Source organism: Mirounga leonina, unplaced genomic scaffold (genome assembly GCF_011800145.1).
Source record: "Mirounga leonina isolate KUSES-001 unplaced genomic scaffold, KU_Mleo_1.0 Mir_165, whole genome shotgun sequence".
Taxonomy (NCBI): domain Eukaryota; kingdom Metazoa; phylum Chordata; class Mammalia; order Carnivora; family Phocidae; genus Mirounga; species Mirounga leonina.
The window spans coordinates 33101810-33126091 of record NW_023270415.1 but is presented as its reverse complement, the minus strand read 5'-3'; the positions used below and the strand labels follow the sequence as shown (position 1 = coordinate 33126091).

Here is a 24282-nt window from a genome sequence, read left to right as displayed (position 1 = left end):
GCATTCTTTTGATGGCCATTCATACAGAGCCTGATTTCACCTTCAAACGAAACCTACGCTGTATGTATTATTATCATCCCGATTCTGTGGAAAAGGAAATGGAGGAATAGATTACATAGCTCATCCAAGGCCATACAGCTTATATTTTAGTTCTAGAACACTTGACACACAATGATAGCTAAATACTGTATCAGTCTATGTATTGGTTTCATTTAGAAATGTGTTGGAGATCCATTAAAAAACTATTATAACTTAATAACAAACACATAAATGACCGAATTGAAAATGATCAAAGGGAACCCTTGCCCACTGTTGGTGGGATTTTAAAATGGCACAACTGCTATAGGAAATAGTATGCTGGTCCTCAAAAATTAAAAATAGAGCTACTCCAAGATTCAGAAATCCCACTTCTGGTTATATACTCAAAAGAACTGAAAATGAGGTCTTGAGTAGACATTTGCATACCCATGTTCACAGAAGCACTATTCACAATAGCCAAGAAATGGAAGCAAACCAGACGTTCATCAGCAGATGAATGGCTAAAACAAGGTGGTAAAATCACACGATGGAATACCATTCGGTCTTAAAAGGGAAGGGCATACCATGACATGCTACAACCAGGATGAACCTTAGGATATTATGCCAAGTAAAACAAGCCAGTCACAAAAAAGACAAATATAGTGCGATTCCACTTAGATGAGGTATCTCAAGTAGTCATATTCATAGAAACAGAAAGTGGAATGGTGGTTACCAAAGACCAGAACTACAAGAGGGAGAAATCAGTTGTTACTGAATGAAGACAGAGTTTCAGTTTTCCAAGACAAAAAGTTTTGGAGATCTGTTGTAAAGCAATGTAAATATACTTAACACTACTGAAGTGTATACTTAAAAATGGTTAAGATGGTAAATTTAATTTTATATATATTTATCAAAATTAATTAAAAAAAATGGCCAAAGGATCTAAATAAACATTTCTCCAGAGAAGATATATAAATGGCCACTAAACATAAGAAGATGCTTGACCTTGTTAACCATCAGGGAAATGCAAATTATAGCCACAATGAAATACCACTCCATACCTACTAAGACGACTATAATAAAAAAGATAATAACAAGTATTATTAAGGATACGGAAAAATTGGAACACTCATATATTGCTAGTAAAAATGTAAAATGTTGCACACTCATTGAAAAACAGTTTGGAAATTCCTTCAAAAAGTTAAACAGAGTTACCATGCTTTCCAGCAACTCCACTTCTGAATATTCACCCAAATAATAAAAACATATGTTCACATGAAAACCCATACATACAAATGTTTACCACAGCATTATATATAATGGCCAGAAGATGAATCCAGATGGAGCCAAACAATCCAAATATCCATCAATTGGTTAATGGATAAATAAAATGTAATAATATATCCATATAATTTAGTTTAATAGTGTTCAGCAATAAAGAGAAATGAAGCTCTGATACATGCTACAACATGTATGAACCTTAAAACATTATGCTAAGTAAAAAAGCCAGTCACAAAGGACAGCATATTATATGATTCCATTTTTATGAAATGTCTAGAAAAGACAACTCCATAAAGACAGATTGTAGAATAGTTGTGTGGGGTGAAGACAGATGGGGGGTGGGGATGGTTGGGGGATACTGTAAAGGGTGCAGAATTTCTTTTTAGAGTAATGAAAATGACCTAAATTTGATTATAGTGATAAAGGTACAACTCTGTGAAATATTAAAAACATGGAATTATATATTTTATTTTAATAATTTATTTTTTAAAGATTTACTTATTTATTAGAGAGAGAGAATGAGCAGGAGAAGGGGCAGAGGGAGAGAGAGAGAGAGAATCCTCAAGCAGGCTCCCCACCAAGCCAGGAGCCTAATGCGGGGCTGGATCCCAGGACCCTGCGATCACAACCTGAGCCAAAATCAAGAGTCTACCGATTAACTGACAGAGCCACCCAGGTATCCCAGAATTAAATATTTTAAATAAGTGAACTGTATATGTGAATTCTATCCCAATAAAGCTTTTTTTTTTTTTTTAAGGAATGTGTTGAAAGAAGCTTTCAAAACTTAAAACAGAATAAAATAAAGTTTGAAATGTATCTTAACATTCAAGGAAAAGAATATGTAATTAATATTGTAAAAGAGGATGTTTTTTTCTATTATCTATTCATACATTGAAACATATATGTGTATCTACACAGAGGGAGAGAGGGAGAGAGGGAGGAGGGAGAAGGGACGAACAATACTGGCAATGTTTCTGTGTTATTATGCAAGTTTTCTTCTCTGTTTTTTGATGTTCCAAAGTCTTCCAAAGTCTATTAAAATTATTCTATGTCTGTCCCAGCACTCCTTTGAAGATTATATTTGAGAACTAGAAGCTTTGACAGTATAATCACCCATCATCTCCTTTCAATGCCACAGAGGACAAATCCCAGCAAGTCCTGAATGCATGAGGTTCTATAATGCTTCTAGAAAGCACTGGTATTTTATTTATTTCAACATGCCTTATACTCTTAGGGTCATGGTAGTTGAAACGTTTCCTGATTACATAAACTTAATTTAAGTATTCAGTTTTGATGTTCCCGGGTAAGCGGTTATATGTGTATGTTTGTATAAATGGTTTATTCAAAATGGTGATATTATAGCAAAAGAAAATGCCCAGAAGTGCCACCTCTTATTTTCCACTTACCCAGCACTTTCTGATCCAGAATATATTTGAATATATTTACCTAATATTATATTCCCAAATGTTACTTAGTATACCAAGAAAAAGATAAAGGGATTTTTTTTTCATTTATTTTCATCATCATCCCAAACTTTATCATCCCCCCCCCCCCCTGCCCCAGGACTTCATATTGCCAAAGTGATTTTCAGAATGGGTGTACTACCCAAGGTCAGAGAAGAAATACAACTGGACTTCCTAAATCCTGGAAATTCATACTCTAACTGGAAGGAAGAAATAATAAGCACCTAGACACACATACATACATAATATTTAGATAGACACAGAGGATTCCAGAACTGTTAATTCAGCTATTCAACATTGACACTATTTGTGTAGCCATTTAAGAATGCAGAAAAACCAATGATCTAAAGATACATTAACATATATCTGATAGTCCTTACTTAACAATACTCTGTGGCCCAAAGTCAGAATAAAATAGATGGTATAGCTAACTGGACTTTACCTATCTTTCCCCTTTTCTTTTAGGTCCTAAATGGCATGGAATCATCTTGTTTCCTTCATATTTAGTAAAAACCCGCAATTCTCTTGCAGCGTTTTTCTAGCTTATCACCATTACCCAACGAGAATGAAAACACACGTGGATCATTAAACCAACAAAATTTACAACAGTTTCACCAATGTGGTTTCAATAATATTCTAAAAAATAGACTAGTATATTCAAGGAAACAATTCTATTCTCTTATTAGAACTTTAACATCAAAAGCTCTCTTTAAAACTATAGCCCGAAGGATATAGGAATCCTTTGAGAAGAGTTGAAAATCTCAAAGTGCATGTAGGTTCTAGAAATAAGTTCTAGAAATGATACTGGCAGCAGCTACTTTTACTACCAACATCTAGCAGGAGTTGAGTACTTCCTGTTCCTTAAAGCAAATACAATTAGGCTGTGGGATAGTGTTGATTCCTTCATTGCATATGAACTAGGGCAGTGGGCCAATGATACCTGATCCTGTTTCAGGCAACTGGTAGGGAGCTGATCATATATTTAATATATATATTTAAATATATATATATATATATATAAATTTATATTTAAATATATATATTAAATATACATATATTTTAGAGAAGACCTGAAAACTACCTTTATTTCTAGAAAAGTCTTTGTTACCATAGGGTAGTCTGCGTACTGAAATTTAAGTCATGGATTCAAGATACATCCAACAAGAAAGGATATATTAAAGAACAGGTTTCATAGTCTACTTTTAATGGAGCTCCTAAAGTGGATTAATCATAAATGAATAAAGTTAGGTTGTATCTCAGGCTTGTTTATCTCAAGTAGCATGTCTGTCATGGTGATGTTTTTGTGGGTGAGGATAAGTCACTCTTATTTCATTATTTGTTGTCTATTTCTCCATAGAAGCATCACTTTAATATAAATAAAACAAAACAAAAGCCTTCTCTATTTTCAAAGCCCTTTGCCAAACCTGATATGGAAAACAGAAATGGAAAAGCGAGCAACATTTTTCTCAAGTTGCCTATGGCTTTGGGGATTATTCAAACTTGTGTTCAAGAGAGAGATTACATAAAGGCTATCAAGAAGTAGGAAGGACTCTGAGCTTAGAGTAAAGTGAGAAGTTTACAAAAGTGACTTCATAACGGAGAGGAGATCTGAGCTGAGCCTTAAAAAATAAACAGGATTTCAACCGGGTAATTGCGAGAGGTGCTCGAGGCAAAAAGAGCATGAGCAAATCAAGAATGAAAATCCTACTGTATGTTAACTATACTGAAATTAAAATTAAAAAAAAAAAAAAGAAAATCCTCATCAGAAAAGAAATTAGTTTTATTTATTTATTTATTTTTTTAAAGACAGAGAAGCAGAGAGAGAGAGCATGAGCAGAGTGAGGGGAAGAGGGAGAAGCAGACTCCCCCCTCCCCCGAGCAGGGAGCCAGATGCGGGGCTCGATCCCAGGACCCCAGGATCATGACCTGAGCTGAAGGCAGACGCTTAACTGACTGAGCCACTCAGGCGCCCCGAAAAGAAATTAGTTTTACCACAGTGTTTTTCAAACTTCAAGGACACGATCCATTACAATATTTCTCAAAAAGGATGCTGCTGACCTTTTACATGAGAATTTTTTCCATCTACAACAAGATGATTAACAATATCCCTGGCCTCTAGCTACTAAATGCTAGTAACAAGGTCTCCTTTATTCTTTCAATTATGTAAAAACCCCAAATTCCCTCTTATGTTTTCAAATGCCCCCTAGTGGTGAGTAAGCCTTCCCCATATCCAACCACTGAATCAAGAACTCTATGAAGTTCCTTTTCCAATAGAAGGTAATAAAACGAAGGAAGGAAGGAAGGAAGGAAGGAAGGAAGGAAGGAAGGAAGGAAGGAAGGAAGGAAGGAAAGGTGGGCAGGTGGACATTAAGTACATTATAGTAGAAAGGATTACCAAGGAATGAAGGACCTTGTCATAACTGACTGCTGACCTGTTGAATTTTAAAGATGACAGAGTTCTGATTAAGCACAGAATCCCAGTGATTTTCAAATTTAATATTTTATCAGCACATCCACTGAAGAAAAGTTTTAAAAATCACACACCCAGTTTCATGGAAATTAAAGACCAAAAAACTTAAATAACTTATCAAATTAAAGGATGTCTGCTATAACTAAAATGAGGAGCTATTATAGATTTTTGAGAAAGGATAGCTTAATTACATATATCAATAAGAATGTTATTAATTCTTGAAAATATATTTCCTTAAACAATCAAACAAATGGCAAAATTTCCCTATGTTTCTCTGTTAGCTGAAAATCCTTTAAGGGAACTTAAACTAATGGCACCTCCATAGCTCTTCCATAGCTTTTTCTTACAGGACTTAAACACCTCGTTTATCTTTAAATTTTTATGTGTAATACTGATACATACTTCAGCCCACATCCCTTAAGAATGACCCAAGTCTGCCTTATAATATGGCTGGTGCCATCACGGACCAAATATGAAGCTGGTTTCGAAGTGTTGCCTCAGCTCCCTTCAGCAGGTGCCATCACACTCATATTCATGGCCATAAGACACTAGTGCTGTAGGCTAGATCTTAATACATTCTTCTAGCCCCTTCAATTTATGTGACCTCCTCAGAACTCAACTTTTCCCTTGGCTTATGAGTCTGAACATTCTTCTGATTTCAGCATCTCCCCCAGGCCCAGGTAGGAAGCTCCTTCTTCTGTCCTGACACCAGACAGACCACATGACTGAGTTAATGGGTAGGTATTTGGCATGAAAGGGTAATATAACAATGCAGTTCTGTCCTCTGCACACTTACAGTCTCTGATAAAACCTGAATAAAATTGAAATGAATAAAGGAATAATCATGCATATAAATTAATGCTTCTGAAAGCAGTGTGGCTTTGTGTAGAGTTTAAAACCAGAGGCTGATGGTGATAGGTATTAACGAGGGCACGTTCTGCATGGAGCACTGGGTGTTATATGCAAACAATGAATCATGGAACGCTACATCAAAAACTAATGATGTAATGTATGGTGATTAACATAAAAATAATAAAAAAAACGAGAGGCTGAAAGCTGAATACAGTCATACAAATATGTAAAGGTTGACCAATGTCCAGTTTAAATGTAAATGAATTTAAATTCATTCATTATACTGGGTAACTTCATAAATCTCTGTTCTTACACATGTTTGAATTTGTAATCACTGGCTGAGTACTTGAGAGCATGGACTTTGATAGACAGACCGATTCAAGACAGTGCTCTGCAAACAACTTTCTGGCTCTAAAATGGGATGCTACAGAAACTATACCATGGAGTCATTGTGAGCATTCATGTAGACAGCGCATGCAAAGTACCTAGCACAAACTAATTATTAAATATTAGTTCTTATCGTTCTTTAGTAAATGGAATTCCTGCTACTAAAAAAAAATCGTGTTAGGGCAGAGTACGTGAATAAACGCTTTGCCACCTGGGCATAATTTCATGAACATAATTTTATGTAGACTGCTTTAACAGAAACTGACATTAGGGAGGTGAATTTTAGCAGATGACAGAACTATAATAAGATTTCCCTGGATTGTTTTTTTAAATGTGCTACATTGTGCTCAACCAATTCTGCCCATTAGTTCCAAAGCAATGTAGTTTCCAGCCATGTGTTCCATATATCGGTTTTTCAGGTATGTAAACTCCATGAGCTAAGTGTTTAAAAATTAAAAATAAGGCATAGAATCCCCAGGAAGCGATGACTACTATGAAAGAAGAAATCAGGCTTACCTTGAGTTATATAAAAATGAAATGTTTCCTAGGTCCTCTTAGCTTTCACATTATTTGTTGAAAGAAGAACTCAAAACTTACAACCTCATTTTATCCCAGAGAAACATGCAGGCTAATGTTTTTTTGTTGTTTGGTATATAATACCTGAAAAATAATAGAGATTAATAATGCATTGGCAAGGTTAAATAGAAAAGGGAAACTTTACCTTGTAAAATCAAAAAAACGTTCTGTAAACTGAGAAGTGGATTAGAATGTTCAAAGTGCTTGGGGACCAAGCATTCTGTAAAGTCTGATTTATACTATAGACCTCATAATGCCTACCTACTTCAGAAGGACAAATAGTTCCACGCTGAAGTCCCAAATAGCAGCCCCAGAGCGTTAACAGCAAATGCCTTCCATCTTAAGAGCTGAGTCTGTGCCATTCTGAACACTTAAAATTCTGAGCATTTAACACTTCTTGTTGCGTCTAAATCCAGATACAAAAACCTTCAAATCAAACTATTTACCTCAACGGAAATCTGCCTTGAATAATTCATAAGGAGGAAGAAAGATGGCAGTGAAGAAAGCCAAAGAGAGTTTTAATGAACTCTCGAGTTTCAAAAATAATGGCACAGAAGTTATTACAGTTTTTCCCCTCACCCTGTAAAACAGAGTACCGGCTGCACTAATATGGAATACTCCTAGCAAACAGAAGGAGCAATAAAGGGTTCAGCTTTCTGCTTGTCTGCAATTGATATACTAACAGCACCACACAGATTATTACCAGGAGAGGCTCTTTTTGAATGTGTGACAAGTCAAGGAAGCATCGAAAGTATTCACATTCAAATGTTTTATTTTTATGTGGTTTCTTAAAATTCCAGTGGTATCTGGAGTCTCAGTTAAAAAGAACTGTAGCGGCTCTGGTCTAGGTGACACCAACAGCTGCTTTTCTGTAGCTTTGCCCCCTTGAAGACTTATTTGGCTTGATGCGTAGAGTTAGCAGCTATCCTACTTAATGTTTCCCTGGAAATAATAAAAAGATTTCACGTTCTGCTAATAAATAAGCATCTCTTCAGTGATTCATCTGGCGAATGAACCTAGGATTTTTATTAAATTAAAAAAAAAAAGAGGCCATTTGAAGGGTTATTGCTATGTAGGTCTGTATTAGTCTCTTATTGCTGTTATAACAAATCATCATGAACTTGGTAACTTAATAGAAATTTAGGGGCACCTGGGTGGCTCAGTCAGTTAAGCATCTGCCTTCAGTTCAGGGGCTCAGGTCATGATCTCTGGATCCTGGGATGGAGCCCCTATGTCAGGCTTCCTGCTTAACGGAGAGTCTGCTCCTCCTTCTCTCTCTCTGCCCCCACCCCCGCATTTGCTCTCTCTCTCAAATAAATAATTTTTTTTAATGAAGATTTTATTTATTTGTTTGACAGAGACACAGCGAGAGCAGGAACACAAGCAGGGGGAGTAGGGGAGGAGAAGCAGGCTTCCCCCCGAGCAGGGAGCCCGATGCGGGGCTCGATCCCAGAACCCTGGGATCATGATCTGAGCCAAAGGCAGATGCTTAACTTATTGAGCCAACCAGGCGCCCCAATAAATAAAATCTTTAAAAAAACACACACTATTCTGGCGGTTAGAAGCCCAAATTAAATCTTATGGGGGCTAAAATCAAAGTATAGACAGTGCTGCATTCCCTTCAGAGGCTCTGAGGAAAATTCCTTTCCTTGCCTTTTCCACCCTGGAAAGGATGTCCCCATTCCCTGGCTGGAGCCCCTTCCTCCAATTTCAAAGCATATCATTCCAACCTCTGCTTCTCTATCCCATCTTCTTCCACCTTTGATCTTCTTCCTTCCCTCTTAGAAGGACCCTGTGATTACACTGGGCCCAACTGGATAATCCAGGATTATCTTCCGTTTCAAGATCCTTAATTTAATCACATCAGCAAAGTCTCTTTGCCATGTAAAGTAACCTATTCACAGGTGCTGGGGATTAGGAAGCAGACATCTTTAGGGGGCCATTATTCTGTCTACAATGAGGTGTAATAAGGTAAATGCTTAACAGAAATAAATTTATATATTAGATAATTGGCCCCATATGGCTTGATTACAAACAACACCAGAAGACAATCTCAGTAATTGTAACAGGACCAATTTTTTTTCAAAGTAATAGTTTCTAAAACCATGTTTCATGAAACTCTAAAAAGCCTACTGACAAACTTTAAAAATACATATAATAAGTATATGTAAATTTCTGAGTTGCTACTCTCTGTTAATTAAGAATAATGGATGGAGACCAAAACCTCAATGAGATATCACCTTATACCAGTCAGACTTGGCTAGTATCAAAAAGACAAGATGTGGAGAAAAAGGAACCCTTGTGCCCTGCTGGCAGGAATGTATATTGGCACATCCACTGTGAAAAACAGTTATGGAGGTTCTTCAAAAAGTTAAAAACAGAAATACCATTTGATTCAGCAATTCCACTACTAAGTCCTAAAAAAAATTAAAACACTAATTCTAAAAGATATATGCACCCTTATGTTTGTTTATTGTAGCATTATGTACAGTAGCCAAGGTAAGAAAGCAACCTAAATGTCCATCCACAGATAAATGGATAAAGAAGATATAGTGTATAGACACAATGAAATATTAGTCATAAAAAAGAATGAGATCTTGTCATTTGCAACGAGTTGGATGGACCTAGAGAGTATTATGCTAAGTTAAATAAGGCAGACAGAGAAAGACAAATACCATATGATTTCACTTATATGTGGAATCTAAAAAACAAGACAAAATAAAACAGACAGACCTATAAATAAATACAGAGAATAAATAGGTGGTTGCCAGAGGCGAGGTGGTAGGGGAATGGAAAAATGGGTGAAGAAGAGTGGGAGATACAGGTTTCCAGTAATGGAATGAATGAGTGACTAGGATGAAAAGTACAGCATAGGGAATAATCAGTGGTACTGTAACAAGGCTGTATGGTGACTTGTGCTGGGCATAGCATAATGTATAGAATTGTTGAATCACTACTTGTATACCTGAAACTAACATAACACTGCAGTTCAATTATATTTCAATTAAAAAAGAGAGAGAGAGAGAACTGGGTATTTCAAATATAGGTAAGATCAAAATATCTGTATCAAAGCAATTTTCATTCTTTGTGTGTGTGTGTGTGTGTGCGCACGCATCTGTCTGTCTGTTATTTCCCCTTCTGGTCTGCAAGTGCTTGGATACCCAGTACCTGGAACACAGACAAGTTCTTTTCAATGTTTACTGAATGGATTAATAAATGAATGAGTGAATGAATGAAATTATTTCAGATGGCTATATGTTAAAAGGCAAAAATCAACTTTATCTTTTCAGAATTTTAAAGCAAAGTAACATTGCTGGTTGAAATATTAAATGCAGAACTGAGATTCAATCAATTTCTAAGAACTAGGGGTGCCTGGCTGGCTTAGTTGGTACAGCATGTGACTTGATCTTGGAATTGTGAGTTCGAGCCCCATGGTGGGTGTAGAGATTACTTAAATAAAATTTTTTAAAAAAATTTTTTCTAAAATCTATATAAATGCTTTTTTACACAAGCCTCATTTCAAATACATGATAGTATTTTTTAAAAAAGTCATCACACAAAACTGAATAATAAATTTCACGTATAATTGAATCCATGCAGAAGCGAGAACGAATGAATGAAAGAATGAATGAATGAATAAATAATAAATAAATAAATAAATATAAATAGCATAGATATTCTATAATTATTGAACAGTTTTAAGTAGTTAGATTTTAACTAGCAGAATGGTATTCATGAATGTTCTTCTTGAAAATGAGAGTTTACAAATGATCTAACAGTGGTTTTAATATTATTTAACCCTACTTACTTTCACAGTTTCATCAAAATAGGCATGAAATTGAAATTGAAAGAAAAGCACAGGGACACAGTTTTGGTACCTCATGGTTCCTTTATATATTTCATTTAACACGAGTCAGATGATTTAGCAATAACATAATCAAGGTACTCAAAGTAAAAATCACCTCTACCACTGCTCAATATTAATGCAAGTCTAAAAGAGACCCCTGAAGTTGAATTGTAATGTATTCCCCCTCTGCAAAGAAAGAGATATTTCTTACCTTTTGAATAAAATGTGTCACCAAACAAAAGCATTTAACAGCTTGCTTAGATAGATTTTTTCTTATAGTTATAAGTATGCAATGTTTATCAATATGCTATAATGCAATCTTTACCTGATATAAATATGATGCTTATTTACTGAAGATAAATCTATAAATGTTTTGACTTTGAATTTTAATGACTTAATTAATAACAAAATATACTTTCTTTGATGATTCCCCATACGTGCAAAGGATTTCCACAAAAAAATAAAAGTAACTCTAAATACATTTTTCCCTAAGTGAACAATTCTTACAAGTTCACAAAAAGAAACTACTATTTTTAAAAAATTATAGCATTTTCTAATTATTCTCCTTAAGAACCATAAGGAAACTAAGTTCATTTTTATTTTGGTTCACAGATTGAGCACAAAATATATTTTTAATGGAAAGATCAACTTTGTTAATTCTGCTTGTTAAAATAATCCATGTTTCTGGCAAATCATTCAGAAACACTGAGGATATAAAGAAGAAAATAAAAACCATAACCCACAGACAACCACTATCCACATTTAATGCGTATTTTTTAGACTCTTATCATAAGCCCACTTTTCTCTACTGAGGTACTAGTATTTAATGGTTTTTAAAATGTGTTATATATATATATATATATATACACAGACACACGCATACAGTGGAAATTAAGTTTTGTGCATTCTTTGTTTCAGTATTTTTTGTCACATTTTATTTCCACTGCAACCACTGCTGCATTTCCAATACAAAGGTAGAATAAAAACATTTAAAATATAATTTCCTATGTATTTTATTAATTAATTTTTGGAGTGGAGTTATTTTCAATAACTTGGAATTTGAAGCTGAAAATACCTGAAGATTCCTATGACCAACTATTTATACTTGTTTTCTTTTTCTAAGAAGAAATGCCAATATAATTAGCTCTAAAAAATCTTCAGTATAATGTGTAAATTAAACAATTCATCATCAGCACTTGCTCTTTCCTTTACATTACAACAGAAATTTAAATAAATGACATTTTATTATTTTTCTGTTGAATAACATTTAGCACATTAAAAATATTAACATGATCACCAACATTCCTTATAAACATCAAAGAAGTTAAAAATGTATGTTGTATCCTGAGGTAAAATCTAATAATAGAGAACATTCATATGAGGATAAACTATTTTATTTAAATGCATTATCTTCCCTTTTTGAAAACGATTATGAAATAAAAATTCCTAGAATGAGAAATATCAATGATGAAATACTTAAAAATTAAGTATTACTGCAAGAATGTTACTTCATACATCTTTTCTCAGGGATGTAAGTTTAAGTGTATGAATCTTTTTCTTTTAATTTTTTTATTAAGTACAATTGACATATAACATCATATTTAAAAATACTGACCTTAATTTATAGGTCACTTGCTAAAATGCTCTTTCTTCTAAAATAAATATTCAATTCTTAATATGATCTTTTCTTAACTTGGAAGTTGATTAAACAGTTTTAGATGTAAATGCATTTTTTTAGTTGTAAATATATTCCCTTTATTTAATTATTGCTTTGTTGTATATAGATTCCTCATTTATAATTAAAATATTTCTCTTGTGCTCTGATATGAATTTTTGCAAAATGTGTACTAACTGTTCACAAACTCAGTGAGTTGTGAGAAACGTGTCTGAGCTTCTCATATGCATCCTGATTAGGGCCTAGATCAGGATTGCTTATGAATTAACTTGAGGTAAAAATAATATCTATGGATCATCTTCACTGGAAAACTTTTCCTCCGGATGACAGACTTGTTATACAGTTATTCAGTTTTGTGTGATGACTTATAATCTAACGAGTGTGTCAAGAAGAGATGCTTGGGAGGCTTGCAATCATGTTACGTAGGGAACATTTCTGGAAACAGAGAAGCCTGGAATGTGCAGAGGAAGGGAGGATATGAAGGCAACACATGCATTGTCTTCAGATGTAAATTAAAAGCAGGTCTAGCATTTGGAAGTGAATACAACCTGATTAGTAAGCCCCAAGTTTTCCAACTAAGTTCAACAAGGAAGAAGTTTCAGAGATGCAGATTTTAGGCCAGGAATGAGATCTGTACAAGGATAATAACAAAATATAAATGACTTCTATTGAATGCCCACTATTTGACAGATACCACGCTCTCGGAACTTTACATTCATTATTTTAATTTTCACAGCAACTTGATCATGTATGCACCATGATGATGATGATGATACCTGCCTCCTGGTATTGATGTCCTTGTTTATTCCTTTCTCATGAATAACTTTTTTCTAACCAAGGGTATGTGACCGTGTTGAGGGGATGCCATTTCTGTGTTTGAGTTATCAAAGGTTGTGATTTTGTTTTCTGAGCTGACTCTCTTGTCTTCTCAGTCTGCACTCATTGATGAAAGGGTCATATTGGAAAGGGTCACTTGCCAAAGAACCGAAAGCAGCTTCCCACCAACAGCCAGCAAGAAACTGAGGCCAGGGTGAACTCAATATACTGTATTCTGCCAACAACAACATTAGTGAGTTTGGAGGCAGACCTCTGACCATCTGAGCTTTCAGATGAGAAATCCCAGGTGTGGCTAACATTGTGATTGCAGCCTTGTAAGACATCCTGAAACAAAAGATGCAGGTAAGCCGTGTCTGGATTTCTGACCCACAGAAACTGTGGTTTGATAAATGTGTGTTGCTTTAAGTCACTAAATTTGGGGGCAATTTGTTACACAGTAATAGCTAAGAACTAATACACTTCCTCAAGGCAAGGGTTATGCCTTTTATTTGACTTCATGTATCCAGCAACAAGCAACTAAGTGAAGAGTGAATGAAGAATGAAGAGTGAAAGAAGGAAGGAAGGATTACACGAAATGGTCTTCAAGATAATTTGAAACTTAAGATTTTATTCCATGTAGAACATAATTAAAGTAGACTATTTACCACGGTCCTATTCACTTTACAGAAAAAAAAAATAGAGGTGAAACAGTCTAAATTCAGTAATAAAGATTTTTTTTTTCTCTTTCACTCCCTCGGGTTTATTGAAATATAATGTAGATAACAAAAGATTTACCCACTATAATTATACTATTTGGTAAATTTGGGAAGTGGAAAATATTCATGTAACCACCATCACAATCAAGATACAGAGCATTTTCAACTCCCGAAAAATGCCCTTGTGCCCCTTTGCAGTCAAGCCTCTTCCCCTCATGCAATTACTGATCAGCTTTCTCTCACTATGGTTTCACATTTTCAAGAATCTCATATACGGAAATGTATTTTTAAGTGTCTGATGTGTGCTATACATCACTAAGTGCAAAGATATCAGAATATATAAAAGAGCTGTAGCTATTTTTAATATTTTTGTTTTTCACTCATAATTTTATATGTAAATCTCTTCAATAAATTCTCTCTACAAGTATTATCTATATGAGAAGGACTAAACATTTCCAATGGTATTTTTACTAATTGAGCATTAATAAATTAACCTGACTGAGAGGACAGTTTCTAAAATTCCCCAAACATCCCTGAGATTTATCCAGATATTCTTTCCCTCTGAACATTGAGAGAAAAAGGATAACTATTGTACTATATTGAGCTATTCTTTATTGGCCATTTATCAGCATTTTTTTATTTAAAAGCTGAAAGAAAGTTGAGGCTATAGTGAAGCAGGAAAGGATTCTATTCAAAGTCAGAATTCTCTAGATTTTGCTACAACTTGGCTCTTTTAAATTGGTTCTTGCTGATTAAATTTTCAACCCTGACACAATCAGCCTTCTTTTGAGAGCTTGGTATTTCTCCTGGTTGCATGAGACCTGCAGTCATCCAATAAAAATGTTTAAGACATTTCCTTGAATATAAAGGTTGATGATGGATGGCTGAATAACAGGGAGACCCACACAATCAAAGCACTCGACAAAACCCAAGACTCACCACCATTTGCTAGGAGTAGTTGTATCAGCTGAGTTTGAATTACTACAGTCTTTCATTTAACAAATATTTATGGAATTCTCACAATGAGCTAGGCACTGCTTTAGCTCTATCAAATATTTCTTAAACTGGCCAAAAATGACTAATAGTTACTAGCTCAAATACAGGAGTCAATTAAGTTGGATAATCCTTGATATGTCCACAGCATCAAACCTCCATTTTCCATTGTAAGTTACCTAAATAAATCCCAAAGAGTGCCATTGCTATCTATCTCAACTTAGAGATGCCCTTTGGTAACCATTTACAATTGAACAATCACATTCTGAAGTAAACAGTACAGTGAACAGAACAGTCAGTTTGGGATTACACTAACCTAGATACAAATTAGGTTTGGACTTTCACTAAATAAGTTTAGTGGCCATAGGAAAGATAACCTGACTTCTAGAGTCACAGTTTCTTCAGATGTAAATGAGTGCTTTATATATACAAAGATGTGGAACAGGGTTTTTCCTGTTTTTTTCAAATATTTCAGCTAAGACCTAAAAGTGAGAACAATAGGAGAAAAGATTGTGAAGAGCAGCTGTTCATACCTCTCCTAGGATTTCCTAACAAGCAGCCTAACTGGCCACTAACATGACACCTCATCTGTCCTATCAAGAGCAGAATTATGGCGTGCATTAAGAGAAAGTCATGGAGGCAGTGAGATTACCTAAGGGAGGGATTTGGGCTTATCTCCTCTCATGCATGCCTGTTGCACACACATATGCAAGGGGACAGCGCTAACAGATCTCAGAGTAGTGAGTGGGGCACTTTTGAGACAAAAAGCTAGTGAGTCAGTTCTGACCCTAGGCTCGCCGGCTGCAGAAACGTGCAGGCCAATGGCGGCATGACCACTGTGAAGAGTCTACAACAAGCTGACATGTGCGCCTGGAGTGTGGAGGTGCGTGTGAACACCGATGGCTGCCCCCTTCTCTCCGGGAGAATTCGGAAAGCAGGATGCTGACTGGCACAGTCCACACCAGCAGAGCAAGAAGAGAGGACGGCGGACAGGCAGACAGATCTACATTCCAACACCTGACACGACAAGAAGGCCTGAGTTTCCTACGGGCTCAGGGTGTACCACAGAAAGTAATCCACTTTCTTTATGGGATCCTACTGAGAAGAATCACCTGCCAGAGTAAGAGAACCTGGCAGAAGGAGGTTGTGGGATTGGCTGCTTGGGCTGGAGCTGGGTGAGAGTTAAACTGCTTCTGTCCCTTGTCAGAAAGCTGAGGTCCCAAATAGCAGTGGGTACGGTGTGGGCGGGGGGGAGAAGCAGGGCTCTAAAGAGCCTACCAGCACATCCCACAATGCAGCCGGCTCTGGCCAGTGACAGAGGCACTGATGACTGACAGCGACTAGAAAAATCCCAGTCAAGTCAAAAACGATTCTGAAACGCAAGGCAAGAGGCAGTGTCAGGCGTCAGCTGAGGGAAAGGGACACGTTTTGAATTCCATTCACGTTAAGAACAGTCTAGAACTTTTAATAACTGAAAATAAATTTTAATTATTAAAATTAACTTGTGTTTATAACTGATAGTCTGAAACTATGGCCTCTGCCTAACACGGATCAAACTGCAGGTTCATAAGATTTGATAACATTGTTGAAGAGAAAAAAAATTCTGCTTATACTGGCTTTGAGTTCAGACCATTGAATAAAATCATTACATAAGGATTACAGATAATACACGTTAAATGCCTACCAGAGTACCTGGCACACAGAAAATGAGTTTAATAAATATGAGTTATTGTTAGTTTTAGTACCATGTCTCTGGCACTGTTAGTTACTTTACTTACATACATTACTTCTAATCCTCCCAATAAATCTACAGGGTAGCTATTATTATATTTATTTTATAGATGAAGAAAAAGAGGAAACAAAAATGAAAGAGGCACTTTGTACCCTCAGAAGCTTAATCTAAGGCAACCAGAGTCATACATTAACGGTACTGATAACTCCAATAAAAGAGTGCACCAGATGTTTCTGAGGCCAGCTCACACCTCACGGAAGCTTTCCCAACAGATCTGGGCCCCAAAATAGAGGACTCAGTTACCCAGGTAAAAAGGAAGGACAAGATATGATGGCTTTCCTAGAGGTTCAGATTGGCTGAAGTACAGGAAGGACAGAAGGGAAATGAGCTGTATGACGGCATGCTATAACAAAAGGCCTTGTGACCCTCCTTTGTCATTTGCTCTGAAGACAAAGTGGAGCTGAGGGATGAAGTTAAGTAAGAGAGTGGTCGCCAGTGGGTAGGGATCTTTACCTGGAGCCCAGAAGTATGGTATTGCCATAGCACAGTCCCCAGTTGCTGAATTAGGCAAACCCGTGAGCTCTCTGACTGCCAGTATCCTCATCTGCAATGCCCGTTATGGCCCACATTTTGTAAATGGAGTAAAGATAACACCTACCTGATGGAGCCACACTGAAATGCAAAGATAGAAAGTGCTACATTGGGCACCTGGGTGGCTCACCCAGTTAAGCAACTGACTCTGGTTTCAGCTCAGATCGTGATTTCAGGGTCATGAGATCAAGCCCTGCATCAGGCTCCATGCTTAGCACAGAGCCCACTTGGGACTCTCTCCCCCTCTCCCTCTGCCCCTCCACCCTGCTCTCTCTACCTCTCAAATAAATAATTCTTTGAAAAAGTGCTACATATGTCTTACATTATGAGCTCAAACAGTAAAAGTGTTAGTCACTTCTCCCTGACTTTATTAAAATAATTCTATTACCACTGATTAAATTTCTCTGTGCTCTGTTGCATGCAAGGCATCAAATAAATGTAAAAAAATATATTCCTTGTACTACTCTAAGAATCTTCAGCTGGATTCTTAAATTTCTATTTCTACTATAAATTCTAACAAAGGCAAAAGTCGAAAAATATGGCAGGAAAATCAGGATGGATAAGGGCAAAAGCTAACTATGGAGGCTTCACTTGAAGTTCCCAGAGTAGCAATAGTAATTACAGGTTTGGTGCTTCTGGCAATTACAGCAAATTCTCCAGTGCAGTGTTTCTCTTTCCTCCATAAATCTGCAGTGACTTGGTGACCTAATCCAAGTATCAGAAAAGACCCAGTTCTGACAGGGTGCCCTCTTCCCTAAGTGGATGTTTGCACTTCTTGTATAAGTGCCAAGAAAAAGAGAGAAAGAGCGTTAGCACTATCTGGGTGAAATATGACAGGGGAATTTTGTGAAGCAGCAGAAAGATATGGCCAGAAGAAGGTGGCATCTTGAGCTGGACACGAATGCCCTCCTGGATATAAAGCATGACGGAACTGGCTAGCAAGCTTAAATGAGGGAGGTGAGTGGTCAAGCTCAGGGCCAGGCACAGGCCAGCTTACCGGGTACAGTGTGGCATGTCTGAGATTCATCGAACACCAAAGACTGGCCCTGGCAGGTGCGGCTAGCAGAGCTGCAATATAGAAGCCAAGGGGCTTCATTAACTTAGGAACTCTTTGGTCAAGTCCTGATATGAAGAGTCAATCTTGAGGAGAGGGCATGTGGAAGATTCCAGAAAAAGGGCATCAAAGAATGAAGACGGAGGCTATGCAATGGTCGAGAACCATGTGTCTATTCCTCCCAGGGCCTAGGAAGCTAGGGAGAAGCCCTTCGGAATTGCAAGCATCAGGACTGTACTAATTTGATGAAAGGATAGAGAGAGACATAGAGAGACTGAAGAAAAGTCAGAACTCTCTTCGACACAATGGTTTTTGGGTTGGCATCAAGCCTCAATTCCAACTGTACTAAATCCTGAGGCTGATTGTGCTATGTTTCTACAAATTCAATGTCTGGTTTGATCACTAGGATGGACCGGTGACAATGGGTAAAGCCCATGGGTGGTGCTTATCAGAGAATTGAAACTCACAGAGTGGGAAAAGATGAAGTTAGGGGAAAAGATGATGGGGTTGACAGTTAAGTTTTTATAGGATACTTTACCTGATGAAGTCATTTTATTGCACCCATGTAATACGGGCAAAAGGAAGCTATAAAATGAAAGAGATAGGAAAAAATTCTCAGAAGTACAATGGTCCTTGAAATGTGTATTAGTCTTCATCCAGAGTTCAAAGAATATCTATTATAGAAACAATATTATGCTTTCATGAAAATGCATTGTCGTTGATTAAAACAGAGTCCTATGATAGAAATCTTGTGGGACATGCTCTATAGGAATTAGAAGAGTGACATGATAGATGAAAATTGAAAATTGTTTCAGGTTCATATAGAGGGCACTGTATAATCATGATGATGATAGCTTGCATTTGTAAAGGATTTGAGTTTTCAAAGAGCTTTCATACCCATCATCTCTTCTGATCTTACAACAACCCTGCAAGCTAGGTAGGGCAAGAATTATCATCCCCATTTTAAAGGAAAGGAAACCTTGTATCTTTCTCAAATAGGTAATTTTGTATTAAAATGATTGTATAACATTTCACTCTTCTTGATATCTGCACTAGCCTACTGAAGTACTTAGGCATTTATAAAATAAATCACAAAAAACGAGAGTTCGTGAAAACTAAATTTTGTAAGATGAAAATGTTCTAGAAGAAACAGTCACAATTAAAAAAAGAAAAAAACTGCGTGAACATGGATGTATATTTGATATGAAATGTGGGGAAGGGAAATTATTTTGCATGATAGTTTAAGTACCTTCCTTATTCTTTGGGACATTTCCACTTAAATCTCTGGCTACCATCTCAAATTTCACGTATCAAAAACTAACCCTCCTCTCTTTCAGTTTTCCTATCTCTAACTGCAGAACCTCAGTTCATTTCATTTCTTTTTTTTTTTTTTTAAGATTTTATTTATTTGTTAGAGAGAGAGAGCACAAGCAGGGGGAGCAGCAGGTGGAGGGAGAAGCAGGCTCCCCCCGAGCAAGGAGCCCGATGCAGGACTCGATCCCAGGTCCCTGGGATCACGACCTGAGCCGAAGGCAGACACTTAACCAACTGAGCCACCCAGGCTCAGTTCATTTCTTTACCCAAATTTAACAGCTTGGTTTTAGTTTGCCTCTTTCTGTTTACCCATCTAAAATCAATCACCCCATCTTTTTCTTGTCTCCATTCCTGCTACCTCCACCTAAATCCAGGTCTGCACTCAATTTCACAATGTATTTCAGTATATCCAATTTACAAGCTACTGCGACATACCATTAGGTGATTCTTTTCCTCACAAATAATCATTAGATTCTTCTTTTTAAAAAATATTTTATTTATTTATTTGAGAGAGAACACGAGAGAGAGGGGGTAAGGGGGTAGCCAAGGGAGAGAGAGAAGCAGACTCCCCGCTGACCAGAGGCCAATGTGGGGCTCGATCCCAGGGCCCTGGGATCATGACCTGAGCCGAAGGCAGATGCTTAACCGACTGACCCACCCAGGTGCCCCTATTCATTAGATTCTTATTTTTTTCTCCCTAAAGTAAAATATACTTTACATGCCTTTCAGAATCCTTTATTATCAAGAAGCAAATGCCACTCAATTTCCAAACATCCTCTTTTCGTTTTTAACGAACCCTGGGTTCTCTTAGCCCCTACAGTGCTTAATGATCTTATTTCCTCAAGCCCTTAATATCTTGCTCCATTCATGTGGAAAGCAGTTTCCCTGTTTATTGCAAATATTTCTTCTCTAAGCTTCACCCAACTATCACTTCTATAATTCTGGTTCTCTGCAGAAATCCCTCTTTTATGAATATCTACATGATTTATACTTTGTGATAGTCAAGAAGGAGCTTAATGATATAATATCTTCCACTGGACCATATTCCTTAATCTATATCTTCAGTTATACTGAAGGCCTCTGACAGGAGGCAACATGCATTAATATTCCTCTGAACCCCTCAGGTAACCAGTTGTGATGAGAATATAGGGGTGGGCCACTTAATTTAATAACTATATCCAAAAAAAGTAAAAAAAAAAAGAAATTGGAAATAAATGCATTCATTCCTGCTAACCATACATTATGTTAAGTGCTGAGAGTATAATGGCAAATAAGATAAACCTACTGCTGACCCTCACTGAACTTGTGGTGGTCTACTCCTATGGAGAAAATGAATAAACACCCTCAATGGGGACTTCTGACCGACTACCATCATTTAAAGTTACAAAGAAAAATAAAAGAGGAGATTCAGTCTTTATTATGAAAGAAACTCACAAATGAAATAACACCTTTTGCTTCATGAAGCATAAAAGGTTGATGAATATTGCTGTTTCTCATATGGCAGCACAAGGACCATAAATGGTTCAACATCACATGAAATATGAACGTCAGTGAAATGCTTGGCATTTCAAGTTGGCAGCTGGAGGCAAAATCATTTATAATTCAATGATATATATTTTTATATTCATCAAACACTGTATGCTTAACATCATTTAATTTTTAAATAAAAATGAATAATTACAATTATCCTAATAAGCATATAAAATAGCTTGAAGAACTTTAAAATTTTGGTTATTCACTAATGGAACAAATATATTATGTTAATTTCAGTTAGTTCTTTAAATTTATACAGTAATATTGAATTTAACTTGCAAATGTCTGATAATCCAAGCCATCATAGAACAATCTGCTTAGTTGATACATTTTCTTTATGCATCAGTATGTATTAGGTACAGAATTTTGCAAGATGAAGACTTATTTGAGGATGTTAAACCATGGGAAGACAATCAAAGACAAACTTAAGAATAACTATTTCAAAAGAGCTATGTCAGTCATATTTCAATTATAAAAAAACTTCATTACAGCATTCTTTTGTCCTAGTGTTGGTTTAAGTTGATAAAAAATAATATATCCAGGGTCACCTGGGTGGCTCAGTCAGTTAGGCGGCTGACTCTTGATTTCAGCTCAAGTCATAATCTCAGGGTCCTGGGATTGAGCCCCACATTGGGCTCCCTGCTCATCAGGGACTCTGCTTCAGGATTCTCTCTCCCTTTGTCCAACCCGCCCCCCAATAAATAAATAAATCTTAAAAAAATTTAATCCTTATCCCAAATGTAGCTATTTTAATGAGCCATGTTCATATTTTGATATTCTTATGCACGATTTTCCCAATCATTCCACAGACAAAAAGAAGAGTGAAAACATCTCCAATGCAAAAAAAAATAAATTTTTGTTGATATTAATTTGATCATCTAATCTATTTATGATTTAGAGACTTTCAAAAGCTACATTAGACAGAGATTATATTTCTAACCATCTATGGAACTTATGTAATCAATAGATCTTTAATGTTTCAAAAGATGATTTCTAGTTTTTTCCTGTGCACAAATTCATTAATATCTGGAGGAGAGAAGCAAGAAAAAGAGCCACAGAAATAATGATGAGATAGAAAGAAAGAAAATTAAAGAAAAATAGCGTCACAGACACTAAGGAAGAAAACTATATCAAGAAGGCAGGGGACATGTTAGATGCATCAAGATTAAATTGAATAAAGGACAGAAACAGGGTAATTGACTTAGTAATTAGGTCACAGGTAAACTTAGTCCAGTTTAGTCCAACGAGGAGGAAGTTGAGGTCCTCACCACCAGGCCCTTCGGGCCGTTCAAGAGATTTCATGTAAATAAAGAAAACAGTGGGCCATCTCAAGTGTAAATGCAGGTTGAAAGAATTGCAGGGAGCAGAGACATATGCACTTTTGGAGGCAGAGAATGTAGAAATAGTAGAAAAGAAGTTGCAAATCAAAAATGGAATAGGGTAAGTAACGGAGCCCGATGTTCAAGGCAGTGGGAAGATGGGGAAACGGAGAGAAAAGGTGGAAGAGTTCAGTGAAAGATGCTTCTTACTTTATTTATTATTTTTTTAAAGATTTTATTTATTTATTTGACAGAGAGAGACACAGTGAAAGAGGGAATACAAACAGGGGGAATGGGAGAGGGAGAAGCAGGCTTCCCGCGGAGCAGGGAGCCCGACGCGGGGCTCGATCCCAGGACCCTGAGATCATGACCTGAGCCAAAGGCAGACGCTTAACGACTGAGCCACCCAGGCACCCCGCTTCTTACTTTAAGTTAGAAGGAGTGTAGAAGGAAGAGATGCACATGTGCATCGTCAGGAGAGGAAGAGGTTGAGAACAAGGTCAAACGCTGAGAAATGGGGGACCTGATACAAGTTGAAAAAAAACATACCAACTATAGAGCCTGAAAATAGGAATGTAAAAAGATGATAAAGTGATCCTGCCCGCAGAGTATAATTCAACAGGAGAAAATCTACTGAAGCCACATTTCATTTCATAGGTTAAAAAAGGAAACCATGTAACATTTTCCATACAAGGAAACAAATACTGAATAAAATAGAATGTCTATTGGATGGAAATACTCTTAGAAAAAGAAAGTTAAATTTCTTAGCTTAATAAAAAATAGCTATTAAAAATGTACACACAATACTTAATGGATACATTTGAAAAATCTTCCCATAAAACTAGGAATATGATAAACTTCTATTAATATTAAATTTAATATTAATATTAAAATTGGTAAGGAAGAGACAAAACTGTATTTGTAAACTCGAAGTGTTCTTACACATAAAATCCCAGAGAATCAGGAACCTATCAGAACTAGTGAGATAACTGCAAAGACGCTGGACACAGTGTCCCCTGCCCCCATCAACAGCATTCCTCTATACCAGAAATAACGGATTCAAAAGAATAGTGGGATAAAAGCCCACCCCCTTCACAATAGCAACAAAATAATAAGGTGACCAGGAATATCCAACAAAAGATGTGCCGGCTGTCCTTTGGGAATTCACCAAATATTATTGAGGGACTTCAGCACACCAGAAAAAGAAGAGTGTGAGAATGGGCATGCAGGGCTGTTAGACGGAGAAATACACTCAATATTGCAAATATACCCACTGTCCCTGAATTTACTTATGCACTGATATCAATTTTAATCAATATCTTAGCAAAGTTTCCCACAAAATTAGAGACTCTGATCCTAAAATTTATAAAAAAGTAAACTGCCAAGAAGATTTGAAACTTTTTCAGTTTGGAGGAAAAGAATATAGTTAAGGCTCATTCCCTGCCAGATAACCAAGATTAATTTTTTACACTGTGACAATAAATAAACAAACATGGTGTATTGAATTATATGAGGATGGACAAACAGACCACTGGAATAGATTAGAATCCACAGATAGATAAATGATAGATGGTAGGTAGGTAGCTAGAAAGAAAGAAAGAAAGAAAGAAAGAAAGAAAGAAAGAAAGAAAGAAAGAAAGAAAGA

At 36.4% G+C, this 24282-nt stretch overlaps 1 protein-coding gene across 1 annotated transcript in view; it reads right to left on the bottom strand.

Moving 5' to 3' along the window:
• RALYL (RALY RNA binding protein like) overlaps positions 1 to 24282 on the bottom strand; it is a 686645-nt gene that overhangs the window by 472396 nt on the left and 189967 nt on the right. The gene's annotated exons all lie outside the window — the stretch shown is intronic.